Source organism: Bubalus bubalis, chromosome 14 (genome assembly GCF_019923935.1).
Source record: "Bubalus bubalis isolate 160015118507 breed Murrah chromosome 14, NDDB_SH_1, whole genome shotgun sequence".
Taxonomy (NCBI): domain Eukaryota; kingdom Metazoa; phylum Chordata; class Mammalia; order Artiodactyla; family Bovidae; genus Bubalus; species Bubalus bubalis.
Window position 1 is genome coordinate 5,389,760 of NC_059170.1, and position 12,779 is coordinate 5,402,538.

The 12,779-nt window shown below is 57.5% G+C and overlaps 1 long non-coding RNA gene across 1 annotated transcript; it reads left to right on the forward strand.

Moving 5' to 3' along the window:
* The first annotated feature begins 3,962 nt into the window (after nt 1–3,962).
* Nucleotides 3,963–5,608, forward strand: LOC123329126. Its single transcript, XR_006544302.1, has 4 exons — nt 3,963–4,095; nt 4,245–4,268; nt 5,094–5,242; nt 5,396–5,608. It is a non-coding gene; the product is annotated as an uncharacterized LOC123329126 (long non-coding RNA).
* Nucleotides 5,609–12,779: the final 7,171 nt, after the last annotated feature.

Here is a 12,779-nt window from a genome sequence, read left to right on the forward strand (position 1 = left end):
TGCCTGGAGAATTCCATGGACAGAGGAGCCTGGTGGGCTACAGTCCATGGTGTCGCAAAGAGTTGGACACGACTGAGTGATTTTCACTTTGCCGAGGAATAATAACCATAATGTTCACAATAATAATAATGGCAGCAAAGGTTTCCAGAGGATTTACTGTGTGCTGGGCACGGTTCCAGATGCTTTACATGGATTAATGAATGCGTCAGAAAGATGAAGTGATCCTATCAGGAGGCTCTAATCCCCATTTTGTAGATGGGGAAACTGAGGCATGGCATGTCAAGGCGCCTGCCCAGTGCCACACAGCTGTGCCTGGCAGAGGTGGGACTCAGACTTGGGCAGGCAGGCTCCCTCCCAGGTCTGTGCTCCCAAATCCTTCACCATCTGGCCCCTCCCTCTGCTTTCTGGATGGATCTGGTGGTTTTGACAGGTGACCAGTGATGTACCACTGGGCTATCTCCATCTTGGTGCTGCTGCTGCTAAGTCGCTTCAGTCATGTCCGACTCGGTGCGACCCCATAGATGGCAGCCCACCAGGCTCCCCCGTCCCTGGGATTCTCCAGGCAAGAACACTGGAGTGGGTTGCCATTTCCTTCTCCAATGCATGAAAGTGAAAAGTGAAAGTGAAGTCATGTCCGACCCTCAGCGACCCCATGGACTGCAGCCTACCAGGCTCCTCCATCCATGGGATTTTCCAGGCAAGAGTACTGGAGTGGGGTGCCATCGCCTTCTCTGATCTCCATCTTGGGCTGGTGCTAAATGTGCTGTGAACACCCTCGTGGGACGTCATGCCATGTGGAACTGCGGGGAGGTCCCATCTCGGAAGTGCCTGGCCAGACACAGGAGTGAGTCGTGCAACGGCCAAGGGCCACTGCCCAAGTGTTGTCTTGGTGGTGATGCTGGAGGTGATGCTGATGCCTGATCCAGTTCCCCAGAAGAAGGGAGGAATCCTCAGCTGCCACATCCTGGGCCTATTTCTGGGGTTACGTGACCTCCCTCCTGTTCTCTGACGGGCAGACAGGACTCCAGGCGCTCCTCCCGTCTGCCCGCCTCCAGCCACCGTGCTCCCCCAGTCCCGGCTCCACGCTGTGGCCGGAGCGACGGTAAAACCTAAGTCAGGTCAGGCCTTTTTCAGCTCCCCCCTGCCCTCTCTCTCCCTCCCCCCATCCAAGCCAAGCCAGAGGTGGGTCCCCAAATTGCCATGCCCACTTCCCCACCTCCTGCAGGGGCCAGTCCTGGCCCCTGGGACATTCCCCACCCCCCTCACTCTTCACCTGGCTACATCCTCTGGTCTGAAAGCACAGCCTTCCCCAAGTGCCCAGACAGGCAGGCAGGGCCTCCCCTGACAACGCACCCCCAACAACCTGGGCCCCTGAGAATCTTAGCTTGACTCACACTATCTCTGATGGCTGTCTCTACTAACAGAGTATCTACAGAGATTTTTGCCTGTTTTCTTCATTTCCGTATCCCTGCAGACTGGAGCTTAGTAGGTACTCAAAAAAGTTTTTGAGGGATTTCCCTGGTGGTCTAGTAGTTGAGACTCAGTGTTTCCAATGCAGGGGAGCTTCTGGTCGGGGAGTTAAGATCCCGCATCCTGTGGAGTGCGGCCAAAAAGCTTAAAAAAAAATTACTGACGGGGTGCAGGTATGAATGAACAGATGAGTCGGTGGGGAGCCCGGGTCTGTGGGCAGAACGCCTGTTCTGAGGTGGGCGGGGTCCGGGCCGCCCCCCAGGGGACGGGGAGAGGAGCACAGCTGGGAGGGGAGGAGATACAGACGGGTTCCCAAAGCGCCCACTGTCCTCAGACACTTGCTCATTCTTTGGGTCTGCAAGACCCACTGCACAGATGAGGAAACTGAGCCCTCTTCATTTGCTCCACAGACCCATCCTTCAGTCTCCAGGCCTGGGGCTGGGGCAGGGTGACTCCGGGTTCTCAGAGCTGGTGGGAAAGGCGGGAAGGGGAACGGAATGAACAGCAGGAAGGGGAACGGAATGAACAGCAGGAAGGGGAACGGAATGAACCAGAACACCTGAGCACCACCACGCCACAGTCAGCCGCTGACGTGGCCGCTGGCCCCACCTCGAGTGACCCTCACACCAGCGAAGGCGCTCTGTCCCCTCTTCTGGAGGCTCAGGACAGTAAGGGCCACAGCCGGCGCTTACTTGGCACCTACTGTGTGCCAGGCCCTCATGGGAGCCTGACAGATAGACAGCTCATTTATTCCCACCAGGCCTCCAGGGCAGGGACTCTTATCACCCCCACCTTACAGAGAGGTTCAGTGACCTGCCCAGGGACACACGGAGGTCAGCAAGGTAACACTGTGGCGTCACACACAGGGTCCTGAAGACCCAGCTCAGGATGAAGGCCCCTTTGGAGGGAGGGCGTGGGGGAGGCCCTGAGGTCTCCCTGGGCCTCGGTGTGTTTCGTTTCTCTCTTGGAGGTGGGGATACGGATGCTCACGCCTCATTCCTGAACTCCTGGTGCTGAAAACAAACCACAGCAGCACGCAGCCACGCAGCCCCACTGCGGAGAGGGACTAAGCGTGGATAGGGGGCTGACCTTTGACCCAGCTCTGGCTGACCTGGGGCTGAAACCAGCCTGGGTAAGGGGGCTGCCCCCGCCCCCAGCCTCTGGGCCCCCCCAGGCTCTCAGTGACGCAGCTGTGGTGGCGTTTGGCAACCCGGGCTGCCCGCAGTTACGACAGCCCAGCATCTGGCAGCAGGGGGAGAGCAGGGCGGGGCGGGGAGCCCCGGGCCTGCCCCTGCCTTGTCGGCTGACCCCTCCTCCCGGCAGCCCGTCTGGCTCCATCTTTCCTCCCCTGTACCAGTTGACATCACAGTTGCTCAGCGACCAGAGAGTCTTCACCCTGAGGGCAGGAGCCTGTGCTGTGGACACAGCCTACAGCTGGCGCTCCATAAGTACTTGCTGAATGAACAGATGAAAAGCTGGACACACGGACTGCAACCCCTCCCTCCCTCCCTCCCTCCCTTCTCTCCTTCCTTCCTGCCTTCTCTCCACAGATAGTTGTTGAGCACCTAGTATGTGCCGGGCGACCGGGACCCACTGGTGAAGGGAACAGCCAAAGATGCCCGTCCTCGCGGAGCTGATGTTCTGGAGAGGATGCCGGCCATCCACGCGGTCATCCTGCAAACACGGCAGCTGGGGGAGCGGCCACACACCTGCTGCAGGTGGCTGGACCCCCAGGGCCTGGGAGAGTCCCCCGGGGAAGCACCGCTACTACTCGCTCAGCAGGGAGAGCCGTGGGAGTGAGAGGCACGCACGCACGTTAAACAAGAGGAAGCCCTGGGGTGCGGACCTGCCCTCCCAGCCCGGAAGGGTCCCTGAGGAAGTGACGCCCTGAACACGGAGCCGGAATCCCGCGACCGCGGGGAAGACTATTCCCTTCCCAGCAGGGGCAGCAGCCCGGCAAAGGCAGGAAGCCTGCCCCACCCTGGGAGGCTGGTGGCTCCGCACGAGATGGCCCTCTCTGGCCTGGCTTTCTCCTTTTGCGGAAAGGGAACAGTCCCCCTGACAACAGACAGGGGTGTCGGATCGCTCTCTGGGAGCCTTTTAGAGGGCTGGGCGAGGCACTTGATCTAAAGTTTTCTTTTCTTTTTGCGGTATAGTTGCTTAACAATGTGTTCATCTCTGCTGTACAGCGAAGTGAGCCAGCCACACATGGACGTGTATCCCCTCTTCCCTGGATCTCCTTCCCATTTAGGTCACCGAGGCTCTAGGTCACCGTGAGTTGTAGTCTCCCTGTATTTTCCACTAGGCTGTGAGCACAGGGGGTGCTCAGGGCACTTCTGGTGATTAAATGAGCCAGTGAGTCTCGGTTTCCTCATCTGTGTGATGGGATGATGCTGGTGCGGCCACAGGGAAGGAATGAACCGCTTTTTATAACTTGCATTGTCTCCTGGGGGTGGGTCAGGCCTCTGGGGACCCCCTCAAGTCCTGGAAGATGACCTTCGGGGTGGGGGAGACAGAGACAAGAGGGCAGACACAACAGCCCTCCAGCTCTGGACGTGGAGGCAGGACCCTGAGTGCTTAGAAGGAAATGACAGGCCGCCTCATTCACAATGGAAGGAAACTGAGGTACAGCAACAAAATAATAAAACCTCAGGCGTGCTGAGTGCTTACAGTAAGCCAGGCACTGTGCTGAGCCCTTTGACCCAAGTTCTTTCATTTAATCCTTCCAACAACCGTGGCCGTGGGAAGCTGATACCGGGACCCCTATTTTACAGGTGGGGAAAGGAAGACTCAGGCAGGTAAGCCAAGGCCATGCCCCCTGTGAATGGGGGACCTGAGATGGGCACACAGATCTGGCTCCAGAAGCCAGAATCGAAACCCTGGGACGTCCTGGGGGGAGGTGGAGGGAAGAAAGGAGGGAAGCCTGGGAGAGACGGAAGATAAGCCCTGGTCTGGGGGCCCCGGGCAGCGGAATAAATGATTATAAGAGTGAGGCACCCGGGGTCAGTTCCACGTCCATTCTACCCTGGATGACCCAGGGTAAATTGGAGAAGCCCCAATTTCAGCCCACCCCAGCAACCTAGAATTTTCTCTGCTTCATTCATTCACTCATTCATGCAATCATTCAGTCAACAGAAAGCAGATTCAGGATGACGCAAACAGCCCTGTAAACAGTAAATGTGAACGGGTCGAACGGGTCTATTAAAACACAAAGACTCTTGTATGAGATCAAAAATCAGAATCTAGTCGTTTATTCGTGGACCTAATATTTTTCAAATGCCTAAAATATTCAAGGTCCGGTTTTAGATTCTAATGATAGAACCTAAAAATAAAACGTCTGCTGGTGGAAAAACACCAGGAAAAGGTGATCCAGGGAGAGACCTGAAGGTGCAAAAAACTGAGGCTGCAGTGAGCTGGAGGAGGGAGGAGCAGAAGGGGGCCCCTGTGGCCGGAGAGCAGCACCGTGAGCGTAGGGAGCAAAGCAGCAGAGGCCCCGCCAGGCTGAGAACAGAGAGCAGAGGCAGCAGCAAGCAGGGCCCAGACGCAGCGGACCCGGGTCCTTCTCTCACAGAGTCCTCACTGCCCTGGCAAGCCCAGCTGCATTCTCGACTCTTCCCATCTAGGAACCCTCCCTGCCCCCCAGACGGGGCTAAGATGCCCTGGCACAGCCCCCTCTCCAGAAGGAGACACTGTGGATCGAAGGCCTGCTGGGTGCCAGGCTCCACCATCGGTGTCTTCCATGCTTCATTAGCCCATTAAGTCCCACCACCAGGTTCGTTCCTCCCATTTTGCTGAAGGGAAAACTGAGCCTCAGGGGGGCTGGGTGGCCTGCCCGAAGCCACAGAGGCAGGCAATGGCAGGCCCAAGGCTTGGACTCAGAGCATCTGACACTGTGGCCTTCTCGGCCCTGCGTACTGCCTCCCAGGAAAGGGCAGTGGAGCAGCCTCGGCTGGCTGTGTCCTCACGTGGGTCTCCTGACCTCCTCAACCTCAGCTCTCTGTCTGGGAAACCGGGTGCCAGGTCAGTGTCAGGACCTTGATGACGCCCTCCCTCCGGGCAGCGGAGTTCCCAAAGTGCTGAGGTAGCATTTCTGATTCCATCCCCACAATGACTCCATTTAACAGAGGAGGAAACTGAGGCTCAGAAGGGGGAAGTGATCCTCTGGGGTCATGACCTTGGGACTCCTGAGGGCCTGGGACTTTTGCTGAATCTGTTCATTGGATAATAAGGATGGGGACTCCCAAGGATGCAGAGACTCGGGGGTGGAGTGATGGGTGGGGTGGGGGGCAGACAGGAACGGGACACACACACAGTGAGGGAGAGAAAGCCTGGAACGCAGGAGCCCCCTCCCAGCCTTTGCCTCTCACTGCATCCTGGGGAAGACAGGGGCCAGGCCCCTGGTCCGGATTATTTCCTGAGAGCAGGGAGGGCCACGGGAAGTCTCCCCACTCAGGTCCTGCCCAAACAGGAAATGCCAGGCAGTCCCCCCACCCCCATCCCAGGGCCGTGGGAAAGCTTAGCCTGGGATTCCAGCACCTCCAGCAGCTCTGGCTCAGCCTCAGTGGGGAATCTAGACCCTAACAGGGCCTGGGTGACCTTGGGCAAGGTCCTTCCCCTCTTGGGGCCTCAGGCTCCCGCTCTGTAGTCACAGAGCTCTGCCACCTCCGGGCCATGTGACCCCAGGCAGGTGGCTGTGGCCCGAAGCGAGCTCCTCCTCCTGTAAGACAGGGGACTGGGCACCCAGAGTGTGCCCCACCCACTGAGCCATCGTCACCCCAGGCGAGGGCATGATGGGGAGGCCTTCGGAAAGATCCCTGCAGCCCTCTGCGAAAGATGCTCTAGCTTCCTTGGGCTCGGGAACCACAGCGGGGTACCTCTCTGCACCTCACTTCCCAATCGGTACCCAATTTGCACAAGAGGCAGAGCCCTGAATCACAGGGACTGAATGTCAGGAGAACGGATCATGGGGGTGGAGGGGGCAGTCATTGATTTTAGGCCACGGGAGAAGGTAGAAGGACACACATTCAAGAAAGATAGGGATGCTGACTGGCGCGGGTAGAGGGGTGGCTGGAGCGTGTGGCCTGATTAATCACTTCTCTTTCCCACTGAGAAAAGACAGCCAGGGACTTCTCTGGTGGTCGAGTGGTTAAGAATCCACCTGCCGATGCAGGGGACACAGGTTTGATCCCTGCTCTGTGAAGACTGCACATGCCTATGCCTGTGAATCACGGCTACTGAGGCCCTGCAGCCTAGAACCCAAGGGCCGCAAACAGAGAAGCCACCGAAATGAGAAGCCCAAGCACTGCAGCTGGAGCGCCCGCTCACCATACGGAAAGCCCACGCATCAGTGAAGACCCAGGGTGGCCAAAAATAATAAATAAATTAAAAAACAATTTTTTTTAAGGCTGTCAGAATAGTGGCAGATGGGCCAGGTGGTCAGGGCTGCACCCACCCCTTGGGGGCTTGCAGAGCTCTAACAGGGGGCCGCGTGGGACAGGAATGGGCCTGGCGCAGGGATGAAGGTGGCTGTTACCTCCTCCTGGAAACAGGTGCTCCCCGCTGCCCGGCCTTGGAAGAAGAGTCCTCACTCCTTCCCAGCCCAGAGCCTCCTTGTCAGCAAACTGTGACTCCATGGAGTCAGTTGAGGCTGGCAGCTCAGAGAGGCACAGCCACTTGCCCTGGGTCACACAGCAGAGTTGCTACCACGTCTCCAGTCCCCCCTCTAGAGAAAACGGGGTCCCAACTAAGAACAGAAAGGGACAGACCCTAAAGAGACAGGGAAACTAAGGCACCAGGGAGGCTCTGAAGCACTGAACGTGTAATGGGTTTCTTCTGTATTTGGGCGTCTCCACCTCCCAGTGCCAGGCATGTCCTGGGACAGAAGAACCTGGGAAACGGGCCCAAACTCTCATTCTGTCTTACAACCAGTGCCAAATCACCGCATTTCTCAGAAGCGGGTTTCTTTGTGGTAAAGTATAATAGAAGGCGTGGTACAGGTGAAGGATCCCGGATATGAAGCCAGTGCCCAGAGCAGAGCTTGGTAAACTGGGGTTATTGTCTCTATTGTTGTTAGAGACCTGCTACTTAATCCCTCTGAGCCTCGGTTTTCTCATCTGTAAAGTGGGCTTAACCATCCCTACTACAGAGAGTCCCACTGAGGATTCCAAGAGTCATCCCACATAAAGCACTTCCCATGTGCCTGGCTTTCACCTTCTACTTCTATTCCAATATCCCAGTGCCTGGCACATAGCGGCAGCCCAATTATGTCTTAGCTGGGTTATTGTTATTATTATCACCCCAACTTCAGCTGTCTGAGATCTTGGGCAACTCACCCACTTCCTGTCTTGCTCAATTTCACTTTCCTCCTTCATAAAATCGAAATAACAATAGCGCCTGCCTCCCAGAGCTGAACAAGGATCCATTCACGCATTCCACAAACACTTATTAACCGTTTGTTTTTAGGAACAGGGGATATAAGTGGGAGCAAAACAGAAAAAAAAAAAAAAAAAAAAAAACCCTGCCCTCATGGAGCTGACATGCTCACGGGGCAGACAGACAACATAAATCGGTATTTTATACAGTGTGTTAGAAGCTGATAAGGGCAGTCTGAGCACAGGCTTCAGTAGTTTTATGTGGTGAGACTGGACGAGAATGAAGGGGAGGGTGGGGAGGCCAGGCTGGGCCTGTGGGTTGCGTGGGGTGGGGGTGCTTTCTGTGCCTAGCGGGGGCCTCAGGGGGTTCTGAGCAGAGGAAGGATGTGGTCTGACCCAGGTTCTCTGGCAGAGGGTGGACTGTAGGGGGATGCGGGAGGGATTCAGGGGGATGAAAGGGAAGGCAAGGGGATGATGTGGGATGCAGGGAGCCTCGGATGAGGTCACTGTGATAACCCCGGCAGGCGGGGACCGGGCCGGACCGGGAGGGGAGCTGGGGAGACATGGCAGAACCCTGGGTCTGTTTTCATCCTCCAGGGGATTTTCATCCCTCTTTGTCTGCTGAGGAAACAGAGCCTCAGAGAGCTGGTGAGACGCCTGAGATTCCAGAGCCAGGCCAGGCCCCAGGAGGCCCCGCCTGAGGCCTGGGAAGTGCTGCTTCTCTCAGGGTGCGGGGTGTGGCCCAGACAAGCTGGGAATCCTCGCCTCTGGGGCCTCCCCTTGCCCAGACCGGCACAGGAGGAGCGGTGGAGGGGCTCAGACCCTCACTTTCTGCCCCACAAACCTCAGTCCAACCTGCTCCCTGGGATACGGCTGCTCCGCTGGGGTGCCCGAGGATCGTTACAGCCATCTTTAGATGAGCAAGAAACTCTCATAAATTACATCATTAAACTTCGGGCTGTAGGATGTTGAAGCAGCTAATATCATTGCGTGTGTGCGTGCTCAGTTGCTCAGTCGTGTCTGACTCTGCGACTCCATGGACTGTAGCCCGCCAGGCTCCTCTGTCCATGGAATTCTCTAGGCAAGAGTCCTGGAGTGGGAGGCCATTCCCTTCTCCAGAGGATCTTCCCAACCCAGGGACTGAGCTCAACCTGTGTCTCTTGAGCCTCTTGCATTGCAGACAGATTCTTTACCACTGTGCCACCCGGGAAGCCCAGATATTACCATTAACCCCATTTGAAAGCTGAGGACTGAATTGTCAGGGTTGGGGGCGGGGGCTTCACTGCCCGAGGTCACACAGTGGCAGGACTGGGGCTCGGACTCCCAGATCCTCGGTTCCAAGGGCTGAGCTCTTGTCAAAGACGCAGAATGAAACAGGCTGCCCAGAGGTTCCACTGAGCCCCGCAGATGAGGAGAGTGGGGACAATGAGGCCGGGACCAGCTTGGGACCCATCCTCCACCATACAGAGACCCTCGAGCAAGCCAGAGAGGCTGCTTCCCACAAGCTGGGCGGCTCCGGGCCCTACAGGAAGTCGCCTGGGCTAGGACAGGCCCACAGCTTTGATCAGCTTTACGAGCCGTGGCTGTTTATGGAGGCCCAGGCCCCCACCTCCTGCCGCCTGGGACTGGGTCTTGTCACCGGCACTCTGGATATTGGCAGTCCCCCGAGAGGCTACCCGCCAGGGGTCTTGGCCCCACTTCCTCCAGCGTGGCCCCTGCCCTGCCCCTTGGCCTCGACCCCTGGGAACAGGGTGGGAGGGTCCCCTCGGGCCAGATCCCCTCACACAGGGGCCTCCCGGCAGCTCCTCTGCAAAGGCTAAGCAGCTCTGAGCTCTCGCCGCATCCCAGGCCCTTTGCCCCACCGCGGGGCCGGCCAGCTGGAGCCCACCAGCCCTTCTGGAGCTGCTCCTCCTCCAAGCTGCCCCTGCGCCCTGGTCACCTCCTCAGAGAGGCCTCCCCGATCCCCGTCTAAAGCAGCCCCACCTCGTCACCCTCTAACACCGCCTTCCTTTAATTCTTCATTGCCTGTGTCACTGTCTGGAGGGGTTTTGGGCCCCAGCGTGCGGCTTGCGGGGAATCTCAGTTCTCTGACCAGGGATCGAACCCATGCCCCCTGCAGTGGACACTCAGAGCCTTAACCACTGAACTGTCAGGGAGGTTCCTGCAATTTTCTGGCTCATTCTTTTTGCCTGTGGGTCTTCTGCCTTCTTCTCCCCATGGACAGGGTCCTCATGGGTCCCACCCACTCCTGTGTCCCCAGCATGGCTCTGGCACACAGTAGGTGCCCAGGAACCTTTTCTTCAGTGAAAGAATGATAAAGTCTGTTAGAGGGTGGGCAGGCTGAGGCCCCAGGGCATTCCTCAGGGCCCCCCGCCCCCGCCCCTCACATGTGCCTGGGAGACTTTCAGGCACAGACACTGCGCACAGAGGAGTTTCAGCCCCACGCTATGGATGAGGAAACAGGCTCAGAGGAGTGATCTGACTTGCCCGGCGTCCCAGCCTGAAGGAGCAGGGCTGGGGTGCTCTGCCGGGTCCCCCTACCCCAGCCCCTTCTTATGCAACCCTCAGGCCCCACCTCCCTCCTCCCCATCCCCCCACCCCACCCCCAGCCTGGCTCACGTCTGTGATGGGTCCCGACAAAAGCATCAGAGGACAGGTGTCCGACCAGCCAGGCCGGTTCTGGGCAGCCGTGGGGGCACTGCCTGCCCCCACCCCCAGCGATGCCAAGAGTAGACACCTGCTTCCACACCTGCTCCCGCTCCATCATCCTCAGGCCCTTCAACTCCCCCCAGCGCCCACGACCACGGATGGTTTTGGAGGCCCCGGGGTGCCTGCTCCCCACCCTGCCGGCTCCCCGTCTGAGCTCTGTGACCCGGGGCAGGCGGACCTGTGCCCTGGCCTGAGAGAGCAGCCAATTCACGTTTTCCTTCCTTCCGAGCACACACACACTCTGGCGGGCTGCCTCTCCGCTGACCCTGGCCAGCTGGGGAACCTCGGGGTGCCGGGCGGGGAGCACGTGGGCACCTGCTGAGGGCAGCCCAGTTCCAATTTTCACAGTTTATGAGGCTTCCCAGCCACCCAGGGGCAGTTTCTGCTCATCCTTTATTCCAGCTGGGACAATGGCCATCCAGGCTCAGAGAGGGCAGGGCGTTTGCCTAAGGTCACACAGCAAGCAAGACCAGAGCCCCGACGTGTGTGCTTTCCCTGTTCTTCCAAGTCGTCCCTCCTTGGACCATCGAATGTCACCACAGCCTTGGCTGAAAACCTATCAGGCATTTAGCCAGGTCCAAATTCATTGAAAAACACTTGTTCAGCAGATATGGATTTGTCAGGCCCTCGGCTGGGTCTGGAGATGGAGCAGAATGAGACAGACGCCAGCTCTCGGGGGATGATCTTCCACTGAGAAGACAGAATTAACAAGCTAGGGAAGAAACCAACCCAATGATTCAGACATGATAAGGGTGACAAATGAAAGGGACTTCAGAGTGAGGTCAGTTGCAGGGCGCTCTGAGGAGGGGAGGTTTGGACTGAAACCTGGAAGAAGAGGAGCGTCCAAGTAGGGAGGAAACGGGGGAGGGGGAGGATGTCTGAGGGATGGGGAGGCCTGGGTGACGAGGAGGGAAGAGGGGTGCTCACTGCACAGAGCAAGGTGGGCCTCAGTTTTTCTCAGCTGAACATTAGGCTGAGCTGCTCCTGGGTCACAAAAGACCAGGGGCCTTTAAAGAGCGTGGAGCCTGCCCTCCCTGCTATCTGCGGGGGCATCGGCCCCCATCCTACTCTGGGGGGAGCCTTCTCATGCTTTTCCCTCTTTTGAAGGGTTAGGCAGAGGACAGGGCCTGAAACAGGAGGATCTGGGCTCTGGAATCTTGGGTGAGCAGCTGGCCCTCTGGGAAGCTCAGTTTCCCCATCTGTAAAATGGGCACAGCCCTGCCACCCCCCCACCTCTTGGGGCCAGTGGCCAGGTTTCAGAGGATGGACCCTGCACTCATCAGCTGTTCCACTTAACAGGGCTCTGATCTCCTTCCTTGGGGGTGGGGTGGGGCATTGCTTAACCCAGTGGAAACTCAGACCTGTTAGGCGGCCAGACGTATGAGCTCAGGTCCTATCCTGCTCAGAGTTGGAAGGTTCTCAGCCCTGGGTCGGGCCCAGAGAGCCAGCCCCTCCACCTGCCTGCTGGGGTGAGTTGCCAAGTCTGGGGCCACCAGCGTGGTCACCCCTGGGGTCCAGGGTTGGAGAGGCTGCAGGGCAGTCTCTACCCACCCAGACAGGGATCTGGGAGAAACCGGATTCCCAGCATCTAAACTGCCCCGTCCCGCAGATGAGGAAACTGGGGCTCAAAGAGAAGTGACTTGTCTGAGGACTCAAAGAGACAAGGCTCTTTTCCTTTAGTCCAGAAATATTTGTTGAGCACCTACTATGTGCCAGGGCAAAATACATGAGCAGGGATTAAACAGACAAGCTCCGTTTTCGTGGCCTTCACAGTCCCAGGAGAGAGGCAGACACTGACTCCTTCGAGTGATGCACACCAGGCTTTGCAGAAATGCCTGGGTTTGAACCCAGAGTTGTCACTTGTCAGCTACGTGACCTTGAGCAAAATATTTAACCTCTCTGTGCCTGATTCCTCATATATACAATGGGAGACAATAATAAAATGGACCTCATAGCGTTGTTCGGACTTCCTTGATGGCTCAGACAATAAAGAATCCACCTGAAATGCAAGAGACCCAAGTTTGACCCCTCAGTTGGGAAGATCCCCTGGAGAAGGAAATGGCACCCCACTCCAGTATTCTTGCCTGGAGATTTTCATAGACAGAGGAGTCTGGCAGGCTACAGTCCATGGGGCTGCAAAAGCAGATACAACTGAGCGACTGACATAGCATAGCTTAGGGTTGTTCACAGTTCTTACATAGGGAAGATGCTCTCTAGAGCTATTGTTTT